At 33.5% G+C, this 12681-nt stretch overlaps 2 non-coding genes across 2 annotated transcripts; one reads left to right on the top strand and one right to left on the bottom strand.

Moving 5' to 3' along the window:
* Positions 1 to 4687: 4687 nt before the first annotated feature.
* On the top strand, positions 4688 to 4760 carry TRNAE-CUC (transfer RNA glutamic acid (anticodon CUC)). Its single transcript has one exon. It is a non-coding gene; the product is annotated as a tRNA-Glu (tRNA).
* A 347-nt stretch (positions 4761 to 5107) lies between these two features.
* On the bottom strand, positions 5108 to 5179 carry TRNAE-UUC (transfer RNA glutamic acid (anticodon UUC)). Its single transcript has one exon. It is a non-coding gene; the product is annotated as a tRNA-Glu (tRNA).
* Positions 5180 to 12681: the final 7502 nt, after the last annotated feature.

The raw sequence follows: 12681 nt of genomic DNA, 5'->3' as shown, positions 1-12681 counted from the left end.
GACATTTACGATTTTCGTGTCTTTTTCTAGCTTTACTCAAATTATTTAAATCGTCAAAGCCATTCTTATTCCACACACTAATTTCATTTGAAAATAATAGGCAAGGCCAACAAAACAATTTTTGCATTTTTATGCATCCACAAAGCCATTTTACGTCTTGATAAATTTTATCGTGAAAATGTCGAACAAATTTTTTTGTCGAAGTACTTATATTTAATTTAGGCGTTGGTCTTTCTCTTTTAATAATGGCTTCTTTTTCATTATATTGTCTTGAGCCAAAACTTTTTTTAAGTAAATTTTCAATATCACAATTACAGTTTAAATCGCTAGCCATGATATAAGGGCTAAAATTAAAAATAAAATTATTAAAACTTACTTAGTAAAATAAAATTTGTGATGGATATACAATTATACATACCTGGTACAAAATATTCAATTGTATGAATATACTTTTGCGAAGAAACGTATATAAAAATAACATAAAATATTGTTTATTTTTAAATATTTAAACAATCCACTGAGTTAAAATTGCTCCCTGCGAGTGGCTCACGAATGGAAACAGAGACGATTTTGGTAGGTGTACAGTGAATGCATGCATGACAAATCCCGAGGGTGCCGATACCGGTCAATGTCAAATGCCTCTTTTGTCGCATCACTAGTATATCTCAAAGGACGCGACAGGGCCGTTGTAAATTTTAAACGTTTCTCACCATAGATGTAAATATGTTAAACTTAATAGTCATTTGTTTTCTAACTACTGCAATTCGTTTTAGTACCAGGTGTACACGGAAATCAGTTCCCCACTGTACTGAGCTAGTAATTGCTTCGGTTAAGCTTTTGTTTAAGTCAGCAGGGTTTTACTTATGTCACCATTCCCTAATCTCTTAATTATTTAACTACTTCTTAGTAGAAATAACTCGAAACCAGTTACTTTGTACTCGAATATCTGAAGTCTTGGGAAAAAAGTGGAAAGAAATTTTTATGACAACCGATACTTAGATCGTACATTTAAGGAAAATAAATTCTAGAGCTTTTTTTGTACCATTGTACGTCTCATTCATTAAATTTGGTTGTAAATAATGATGCCAAAGTAACAGTTAATTTTTTAACATTATACAAGAATCGTACACGTTTTTTCTGCATTCCTTTACAGATGGGACATACTATAATCGTAATATCACCGGTTTAACATTGAAACCCGTAAGTAATATAAGATGGGAGAGCGGAATAAATATATCAAATATTTTAATGGATTTTTTAAAACTCCCGTCAACTATACAGAACTATCATAAAAACATGCCAGTAAACTCCTATCGGTTGGGTTAAGTTATAAATCTAGTCTAGGGTGGGCAACCTTTTTTATATCACGGGCCAGAATAAATTTTACGTTTTTCCGCGGGCCGTAGTAGTTAATTGACGCCTTTCTGTGACTCGTAATTTTTTTAGTCTGCAAATATGAAATAAATAAATAAAAAGTTTATTACTACATTTATTTCTCTTATCGTTTTCGAAAATTACAAAGAATTGGAAAATTAACTATTAATTAGTTATTTTTCCAATTTAATAATCTATTAAAGATCTCGCGGGCCGGATAGAAACTTTTCGCGAGCCGTAGCTGGCCCGCGGGCCGGGGTTGCCCGCCGTTGATCTAGTCTACTCGTGATTCACGTAATCGGGCGAGAGCAGCCGAATATCTAGCAGGCAGGCGGCTAAACAGCCCACAACCGGTCCGGGATATAAAGTTAGAAGCTTTATGTGTGAAGCATCCACCAGCTAAACCGGGTGACGTTGGTGCTCTGTAAAGCGCATGCGCCAATGCCTATAATCTGGCTGCTTGGAAGTTGACAGGCAGGTGGCTAACAGCCCACAACCGCTCCGGGATATAAAGCTGTACTCTTTACAAGTGTGTCGCTTACCCGGTTTAGCCGGGTGAGCTAAACCGGGTGAGGTTGGTGCACTGTAAACCGCATGTGCTAATGCCTATATAATCTGGCTGATTGGAGACTGACCCGGTTTCGACATTCCTTCCGCCACCGAATTATTCGAATATACAATAGCAATCTTATCGTTTTTTTTCACATGTAGTATAGAAATTTGTAAAAGATACATAATGCAGTTATAATAAAACATTAATTTTAATTAATTCAAAGTACGTTAAAATATGAAAATTTATATTTTATAAAATACAAGGGAAAGTCATTGGAAGGTGGAATCGGCACTTCCATCGCTTCCAATGACGGCACGCCACTGATATTATAAGCTATTATGTAAGCTTTTACATCCGATTTCACATAAATGAAATTTTCACGTAATCAAAAATTTCGCTCTTGTTTTTTCTTACAGTTCTAACATTAGGAAAAATGTTAGAACTGACCTGAATCAAATGATGTATAATTTTCGCGTTTAATCGGTTCTATGTACAAATTAATTTAAAAGTAAATGATAATGGAATAAAAAAGTCATGCAATATGTGTAAATAGTCTATGTAAATGGTGTATAAGGGGCATTGATGCTTTTACACTTTGGTGATTAAAGGTTCAGGGGATGGAGAGATAGAAGGATGTCATGTCATATCTAGAGAGGGGTCGGACTTCATGAAGATATTATTCGTTATTAACATTTACAATTTTTATGAAACTCATCACTAACCTCAAAATTAAACTTTATGCTATTTGACAATAATTAAAAATATAAAACTTTTTTTAAACAAAATCCTCTAAAAGATGGCGCCACAGACAATTTTATTCAGTTAAGGTTTATAAACACACAGTCTGGATGCAATACCGTGGTGCATTGCGGCAGTCGCCATATTGGTTCCTTCGCGGTAATGTACACGGTATTTAAGAGCGAATTTGGCTCTATTTTTTTTCAATCTCAATTAACTCAGTTATCTATTTTTGTTTTAAATTGTTTGGTGTTAGATACCGAATTGTAAAATTTCGTCAGAAAAAGGCGTTAAGATTGTTCGGTTTTCTCGCTAACAAAACCCGGAGAGCTAAATGGCTTCAATATTACAGAAGAGCAAAGCGTAAACAACTAAGAATTCGAGGCTGTACGAGGTTAATGGATAAAATAATGTGGAAAATATACATTTACGAACTGTTTGTAATTTATGTATATAATCGAGATGGGTTGATAATAATAAGCGCAGAGCCCAACCGGTTAGGAGTTGAAAGTTGAAATTTGGTACACAGGGTATGCCACAAGAATGCACACTAAGAAGAGATTTTTAGAAATTCTCCCCCCCCCCGCGGAGAGAGGAAAAGAATTAAGGCTTATCGTAAAGAATTCAGCTTCTACTATGCTATTTTAGATGCATTTTTTAAATATTTTTAACTGCATTTTGGAGGGTAATCCTAAACAATGGAAGTGTTAAGAATGGGAGTGTTAAAACAGTTTACACTTATTACTTTATAATTAATATTTTATGAACTCAAAGTAGTTCTTACTAATTAAATTTTGTAATATTTTTTCCTGTGATCATTTTGTTGGAAAGTTGATTTTCATACAATATGCTCAACGACCCGATATCCGAACGGTTAGATTAACGGCCTGTCGTTCTTAAACGGGGGATGGAATCCGGACGGATCGAAAAACTACGAGAATTTTTTGAGATGTGGTGCGGCAATACGCCATATTAATGTATATATAAGTTTAGTTTTAAGTTCTCTTTCTTCTTTGTTTTTTCTTTTGTTTTCTCGAATTTTCTATTAACATTCCTTCGTGTGGGTGGGGTAACCCTTTCCACGACCCACGTTAACAATGGGAAGTGAAGTTTTTGAGGCTACTAGAACGATAAGAAGGTTCATTCTTGGGTCGGACTCTCGGTGAAGGTAGACGTGCGAAAGTTACGCTCCTGCTCGTCGTCTAGAAGGACAAAGGGTGACGAAGTTGGCCTACAGAAAGAGAAAGCAACCCGCTAACGTAAAGAGAGAGAGACAACGTCCCTTGTATAAGGAGAATCTTCGAAGAGATCCGAAAAAGATCAGCGAGAAACGATTTAGAGTGGTTCCCCAACAGAAGAGCCAATCAATACCAAACAGAGAACCCGAGTATTCCTTATAACCTCTTCTATCATACTAAAACTTCTAGGTATTCTTCCTCTTTTTTAGTTTATAATTTAGTGTAAGCTAGTCGTAAGATTACAAGTCCGTCTTCTCTTATTTGTCGCGAGTGCGTTCTTTTGGTCTGTATTCGCTCGATTCCTCACCCGTTTTGGATATTGTATAACATTAAAAGAGTTGGAATCCGAAAGAATCCTGTATATTGCTAATCACGTGAAAAAAATAAATTATTGTTGTTATTTTTTTTTTTTTTTTTTTTTTTTTTTTTTTTTTTGTATACTGCCTCTCGTGGACTATTGTACACTCGCGTGACTTTCACAGTGGTCAGTCCGGGACAGCGTGGCCTGTCAAGGCTCATAATGAGCTTGCTAAAAAGGACCTCCTTAGTGCCCGCAGTAGAGAATGATTTTTCTGTTATTCGGCTGCCTGAAATTTAGTTGATAATTTCTCAGATTAACTTAAAATTTATTTTAACGCATTAATATTTTACAAATCTGGTTAAAACAAATAGTAAAAGAGAGCGCAATCGCAATTCCTCGAGATTTTTCGAATACTCGTTGCCCTCCCAACCGCTGAATTCTACGTGAAGCAGGAAAGAGATTGTAGTTCTGACTAACGCGTGCTCCCATGTAGTCTAGTGGTGAAGATACCTGGCTCTCACCCAGGTGGCCCGGGTTCTGATTCCCGGCATGGGAACTTGCTTATGTGCTGTAAATTTTTTCGTCCGATGGAGATTATTATTACCAAAATTGAAGACAAAGTTTGCCCGAAAGGGACCACCATTTCTATGTCCGAAAGACAAGAAATAAATGGTGGTCCCTTTCGAGCAGACTTTGTCTTCAATTTTGGTAGTTGCTTTTGATCGATTTTTTGCATCTTGGCGCTGCTATTGTTATTTTTACTCCCAATCAAACATGCAAATCCGTCTGCAAAAATTTCCACGGGACTTCGGGTCTCGATCGTAAGTTTGTAGGATTGCTTCGAAAAAGAAAAAAACAACGCCCGAAAAATGGACGACTTAGAAACGGAGGAGCGAAAAAAATTTCCCACGCCGGGAATCGAACCCGGGCCTCCTGGGTGAAAGCCAGGTATCCTAGCCACTAGACCACGTGGGAAGTCGTTCATGCCACCTCCGCAAACTCCACTATACACGTTATCCACCGAGCAGGAATCGTCTCGACTCGTTCCAATCTAACTCCTGTTCTATGTCGTTTATCTTTTCACTTTGCGCTAGTCGATCTGCTGCTGTTCGTCGAAAAATTTTCGTAACCTCCGTTTCGAGTTCGCAACGAAACTCTCCGAGTTGACGGCCGGATGGCCGAGCGGTCAAGGTGGCAGCCTACCGCTCTGGGGGACCCGGGATCGAATCCGAGCGGGTCGAATATCCCCAGGAATTTTTCGGGGGGTGGTCCGTTCGAATATGTCGGGCCCCGTCCCTCACCACCCGGTCGCCCCATTGTGGGCCTGGCCGAACCCATAATGGGCTTTCTAAAAGAGGCCCTCTTAGTGCCCACAGGGCGGAAAGAGTTAAAAAAAAAAAAAAACTCTCCGAGCTGCGTCGTTGTCCGCTACCGTTATGAATAAAGGACTCGTTGACGGCTACGTCGATACAAAACTATGGTTTACTGCGAAAGTCGTACGCATTGACCGAAACACCTGTTCTGAAGACTGCAAATTATTAAACACGCACCAACAGGTGCGTGTTTAATAATTTGCGCATAGAGAAAAATAAAAAAGCCTCGAAATAAATTAGAAAATAGGCATTAAAATATTCAATAAATGGAAATCTATTGAATGAAAGATCAGATATGAAACTGACTCGGATTTGAAAAATAAAAAAAAGCAACTCAACCCTTGTGCGATCTTTCGAGTGCAGGATCATTGATTTAGCGAGCGTAGCTTTATATTTTATGATATAAATATATGTTTTATAATATTAATACCAATGTCGACGGCCGGATGGCCGAGCGGTCAAGGTGGCAGCCTACCGCTCTGGGGGACCCGGGATCGAATCCGAACGGGTCGAATAATCCCCAGGAATTTTTCGGGGGGTGGTCCGTTCGGATATGTCGGGCCCCGTCCCTCACCACCCGGTCGCCCCATTGTGGGCCTGGCCGAATCCATAATGGGTCTACTAAAAAAGGCCCTCTTAGTGCCCACAGGGCGGAAAGAGTTTAAAAAAAAATACCAATGTCATAAATCTTATCTTAATTTGCGGTTCATATTAATAACAATTTATCACTATAGATAAGATACCATTTTCATTTGGTTTTTCTTATCTTAAAATATTATTTAATTTTATATTATAGTATGAATATAAAATATTAATATTTTTTTTGTTTCTTAAACACAATTTAGTGTAATTAATCGACAAATATTTTTATTTGAAAAAAAATTACGAAAAGTTTTAGAAAATTTTCAGATTGTAATACAACGCAACAATGAATAGTATTGTTGAATTTTATTGTTCGAATTCCATTGTTGAAATCATACGATTCAGAAGTCGAAAGCTAATCGAGGTGAGATTTCGGTGCGTTTGCTAGCGGGGTGTTTGGTGTTTAGCGCAGTCACCTCAGGAGAAAGCACCGAATATACCCAGCCAAACATCAATGTTCAGATGTGTCCGTGACATACGCTTGCCTTCTGAATATCCCGCTAGCAATGCTATCCTTTCGAAGACTTTCGCTGGCAATTATTTGCTGTCATTACGCTGTAGCGAGGAATTAAATGTCACCCAAGTGGAGAATAATGGAAGCGAGATATCGGTGGGTACATTTGCTAGCGGGATGTTTGCTGTTTAGCGCAGTCACCTCAGGAGAAAGCGCCGAATATACCCAGCCAAACATCAATGTTCAGATGTGTCCGTGACATACGCTTGCCTTCTGAATATCCCGCTAGCAATGCTATCCTTTCGAAGACTTTCGCTGGCAATTATTTGCTGTCATTACGCTGTAGCGAGGAATTAAATGTCATCCAAGTGGAGAATAATGGAAGCGAGATATCGGAGGGTGCATTTGCAGTTTGCCGACCCGAGCGACATGTATTTGAATTTTCTGCAGAACGCGCTTGTTGAAATCAGCTCATTTCGGCAATTGAGTAGCATAAAAGTTTCGTGGAAATACCAATTTAAAGTAGATTGTTCAGTTATCTGTTTTCGTGGTCGCATGCATCGTAACGGAATGTCGATCCATAATATTCTTGAAGAATCAGCACGCATTCGCGGCTCGTTAGGTCAGTCGGTTAGGGCGTCGTGCTACTAATGAGAAGGTAGGAGGTTCGACCCCCACGCGAGCCAGTCGTTTTATTTTGCAGATTCCGAACGTCGTAAACGGAGTTCACTACAGACTTTGTTTTTTATTTATTTTTTATTTTTTGCATCTCAACGTAACGATAAATCCCTCATCAGTTGAACTGGAGGCTATTAATTTAATTATCGTATTGTAAATGTTTAGTTTTACTCGTCTCTATACCTTGCCAGAGAGAAATGCTTTAACTGTTTTATGAATTTAACAGCTGTTGGAAAAAATATTCACATTTCATCTGATTACCTCCTTATTGTAGAATCCTTTAATTGCTACCTTTAATATTCAATTTAATAAAGGAAATACAGTATATATGCAATTTATTTGAAACATCAAAATATTATGAATAACCGCATAAGTAAATTTTTTGACATTTATAATGAAAATTAAAGCATTAATCTGTAATTTGTGTAGTAACAATTATTTTATAATTGAGAATTTTTATAATAATATATTATTTAATGCTTATTGGACAATGCGTTTATTATTTATATTAAATTAAATCCTTTAAATGTATTGTGATATATAAATGAAGAGAAATATCCTCTTCCTTTATTTAATAATTTACAAGTATAGTACAGGTAATTGGATGTGATGAAAGAAGTAGTTTACGGTTACATGAGAGCTTATTTCATTGATTCGTGACATTGTTTTCTTGAAAACGGGGGTGGGGGTGTACGGCATTTATTGTCGCAGCCCGATACTGAGTTGGCCAGGAAGCCGAACCCAAGGAGGGTGTATGGGTAAAACCACGAACTGCTGATGGATTCAGAACCTTTACAAATTTTCCCGTTTATTGATACAGAAATTGTCGTTCTTGGGAGTTATGACAACAGTTCACAAATCCACTGCGAGTTCGATGATGCCGGACCCGGGTTGGAGTCGTAGACGGGATGGTCGAGAGGTCACTTAATCCGTGATTGTCGGATACCACGTTCTTTCGAAGGCGTATGACGATGAGTTCTGAGTTTCTAGGCGATGAAATCGGGCAGAAGTTGACTGATAGATGCGAGTGAATTAACAGAGAAAGTGGATCGACGAAACGCGGTTTGGGAAAAACAGATGGAAAAACGTGGCGTAGCCTTGAGATGCGGGTTTATATAGAATTTATCATCGGACAGAACAATTTAATTAGTTCCGAATCTTTCTCTATCCTTCCCGATTGGTTCCTTTTTTTGTATGAGGTAGAACTAGACCCGATCGAGGCACGAGAAAAGTCGAGCCACGATGTTAACTCGACCCTGCATTTTGATCTCCGACCACGGGATGTTCAGACAAACGGTGGAACTTTTGTTCGTATTTCGATTTCGATGAGTCTTGTTTTCTTTCTTGTCTGTTAAGACTTTTTATTAGATGTTTCGCTATATTTTTATTAAACGAAATATTTTATGACATTTCGAGCTCGCCGTTATTTTTCATATTTACGAGCACCGAAGCCATAGTTCGATTTCCAGGTCCGACACGTAAACTCAGGACGTCTGAGACGTACATTCAATAAGTTTTTATTTTTATTTTATTTTCGCTTTGTGTTTACTTTACGAAATTTCTTTCCTGAGTGGAAAGCTTTTAAATATAATTCAATGCAGTGTTCGGACCTCGTTCGAAACCTCACACGAGCAGTTTTCAGTTTTCGATTTCTTAATTATTTAATAAAGCTGTGGTTTATTACAGTTAAATAAATCATAAAATGAAATTGTAAAATGCACAGTAATTTTTAAAGTGTCTCAAGACTCTAGTCTTCCTATCCTTAATGTTTATGAGACTTCCACTCGAAATTAACAAATTGTAGTAAAGCAGGAAAAAAAAAAAACAATTTGTGCTGCGATGAGAAATACGAACGACAGATCACGATAGAAAATTTTCTACTATTCACAGTAACTTAGATGTTTTTTGATAGATGACATTGAAGCTCAAGGATCAAGGTAAACTTATCCTCGCCGATTCCAAAATAAAAATTTACTACTAATTTTTTTCTTGTATCTTTTAAATATATAGACTAAAGAATAATATAGGTTAACCAGTTAAGCGTTTTCTTGATCATATTCGTTTATAGTAATGTGTTTGTAATTGGTAACACTGGGTAAGTAACATATAGCCTAAATCCCGGCCCTAGTTATTACTATCGTCATTACGTTCGCACTAATGAAGTTTCATTTGAATCCAATACCTTCTTGATGCATAATATTTTTGTCAAGGAGTATATTCACTTAATTAGAAATCTTTCATTTAACTCTAAACATATTTGTCAAATTCGTATTCATTTATTACATGATTTTGTTGAAATATTGAATACACAATGGTATCAATTACAAAGAACAAAAATAGTAATTAATTAAATATGATAATACGAAAAATAGTAATTAATTAAATATGATAATAAACACAAATAATACCTATTACCAGAGTCGATAGATATACTGGTCACTCAGTTACCATACTATTAAGACTCTAAGTTACATGGATAGGCTAGTTACTATACATGTACAGTACAATAAATTAACTATACTATTATACATGTTATATTATGATATTGATATACAAAATAGAAAGCAATTATGTTTTTTGCAATGGCAAGTTTTTTCTTCTTTACTTCACTATAATCTCCAGGTTAGATTGTGTGAAAAGATGGCAATTTCTGAATAAAATAATTGAATGTTAATATTTTTTTTAAAAATAATGAAAATCCTCTTTATGTAAAATTGTATCAATTGCATCTGTCCGGAAAGCAGTAGATTGAAGTGTGAAGAAACATGATAAAAATGTAGTGTTTGTTGATACAGAATCATCATTTTGTCATTGAAAATTTCATGACAATAATTAATCTTTATTGAAAATTATTCTTCATATAACACGATAGTTTAAATTGGAGATGAAAATATTAACATGTTTAGTATTTATATAAATCTGACAAACTGTAATATTTAAATTATTCAAAAATAATTTATTGTTTTCTTGTTTAAAATTACTCTTAGCTAGAAAAATCCAATTGCATAAATATATAAATAAATTACGCTAAATTTTTAAAATAAATTTTACATGCAAAATATATTTGATAGACGTAATTCTGCAATGCAAACTTCACTTTTTATCGATGTTTTCAACAAAGAAATGTGTAATTTAATTTATTATCCGTCGATTATAATTTATTACAGTATAATTTTTTCAGACGATATTTTTACTCGTTTTGTAGTTGAGTAATTGATTTTTAAAACTTTTAAAACAATAAAATAAAATAAAAAGATATTTTTTAAGAATCAGTAGATTTATGCATATAAGTTATAAAATACGTCGAATATTTTAAAGATTAAAATGATATTGTAATCATTTGTAGATTTTATTCACATTAAATAAAATTGAACTAAACAAAGTAATAACAAGTTTTCACATAGAATACGTTAAAGGAATTATAAATAGGAACTAAATCTCTATAGGAGTAGGTAATATTTATGATTTTAAATCTAATGAAGTGACGGCTAAAATTTAAATATTGTATATCCTGTAGCATTTTATTTCGGCTTAGAAATCTGTTCTATTAATATATATATTTAATTTTTAATAAAAGCAAAGTAAAAATTTTCCATATGCTGGAAAGCACTAATACTGTGATGTGTTTTAAGAGACATTTGAAATATGAGTCGCAAAATATTAAATAAATAAATAAATTATTTGAATAATATTTGTTGATAAATAATTTATTTTTAGGATAACTGAATAATTCATTTTTTAATGAATAAAACAATCTAAAGGACTACTTAAGTTCGCATTAAGTTAAATTGTTTTCGAATATCCTCAATTTTATATCTAAAATGTAGTCACTAAACATGCGCAATTTCAACAATACGAAACTCTGAAATTCAGATAGGTTATATGAATTTAAATTAGCATAATTCTATTTGAGAAGGCCAATTAATGTAAAAATAATTTTACCAAAATCAGGTGATGTGCTTCGTTGTAATTTAGTGGAAGGCATTCAGTCCGCCTATTATGTATTGATGCCCTCCTTATCTAAGCCAATAAAATTTTTATTTTTTAAAATTTAAATAATAATTCATCTGTTCCTCCGTTTGAAAAAGCTTAAAAAATTCTAAAAATGGTTTTATATAAGTCATATCAAAAGATATAAAATCTGTATAATAAAAGATATAGTACGTCAAAAGATATAAAAATTATATTGTAAGTAAATTATTATAAGTAATTAAAGAGTGAGGTAAAGTAAAATTTTATAGAAGCAGTCGAAGTTTTTTCAACGTTATTTTTTTTTCCATATAATATCAGTTTATGTTGCGCAATATCGCAATTTTCTTGGGGATGACTAAACATAAATCTTTTAATAACACTTATAAAAGCGAAAAGAGATTCTCGAGGTAACCTATTTATTGCCGAAAACGTCATATTAAATGCTAAGAATTCAATATTAAAATTACAACGTATTAAATTGAAATTTTTGTCACCGAATGACTAATATAAACGAAAATAAATATGCTTTTATTATATTAAATATATTATATCTATTTAACTTTCTGCTTTAAAAGATAATATAAAACTCGACGGGTTAATTTTAAAACTCTTATTCTTAAGCTTATAAGGAAATTGTTTAAAATGTAAATTTATTATGTGAATTTTAGTTTTTTCTTTTATCTTTTTTTTTAATTTTTTTATTCAACACAGTAAATAAAATACACGACAATAATCTCAATCTCTGTACAATATCATAAAAATCACGCATTTAATAACATGAATAACAATAAATTTTTCTATTAAAAATATATTTTATATATTTAGATTCACAATTTTTTTATTTTTTACATTTAATACTATTCGAAAAATGTTATTATTCATGCGAATGAATTCCGTGAATTTTTCAACTAATGAAACTTAATAGCTCATTATTCACGCTTGACAAATTCGAAAAACATAATATATAATATATCACAGCCTTCGTTCGTGTTATTAGATTAGTTTTAAACATAAAACGAAGAATATTTTTTAATTACAGATTTTAAAGTTATTATTTATAAATTAAATAGTTTGATGTATTATTCTTAATTCTAAAATATAAAATGATAAATTTACTTTTGAATCTTAAAATTTATTAAATCAATTTTAAATATTTTATTTATGTTTTATACCAAGTTTAAAACATAATAAAATTAACGAAATTATTTATGCTTACCATTATCAACACTATTATATTGAACTTTATATAACTAGGGATAAATCAATTCAACTTTCAATCTTATCACATCTTCAAAATTATATTACAGTTCCTTTCGGATGATATTTTTAGAATAAATACTTTAATTTAATATTGAAGC

The sequence above is a fragment of the Centruroides vittatus genome, unplaced genomic scaffold, assembly GCF_030686945.1.
Source record: "Centruroides vittatus isolate TY-2023 unplaced genomic scaffold, ASM3068694v2 contig_549, whole genome shotgun sequence".
NCBI classification, from domain to species: Eukaryota; Metazoa; Arthropoda; class Arachnida; order Scorpiones; family Buthidae; genus Centruroides; species Centruroides vittatus.
The sequence above is the reverse complement of the archived record's forward strand: the minus strand, read 5'-3'. Positions and strand labels throughout refer to the sequence as shown.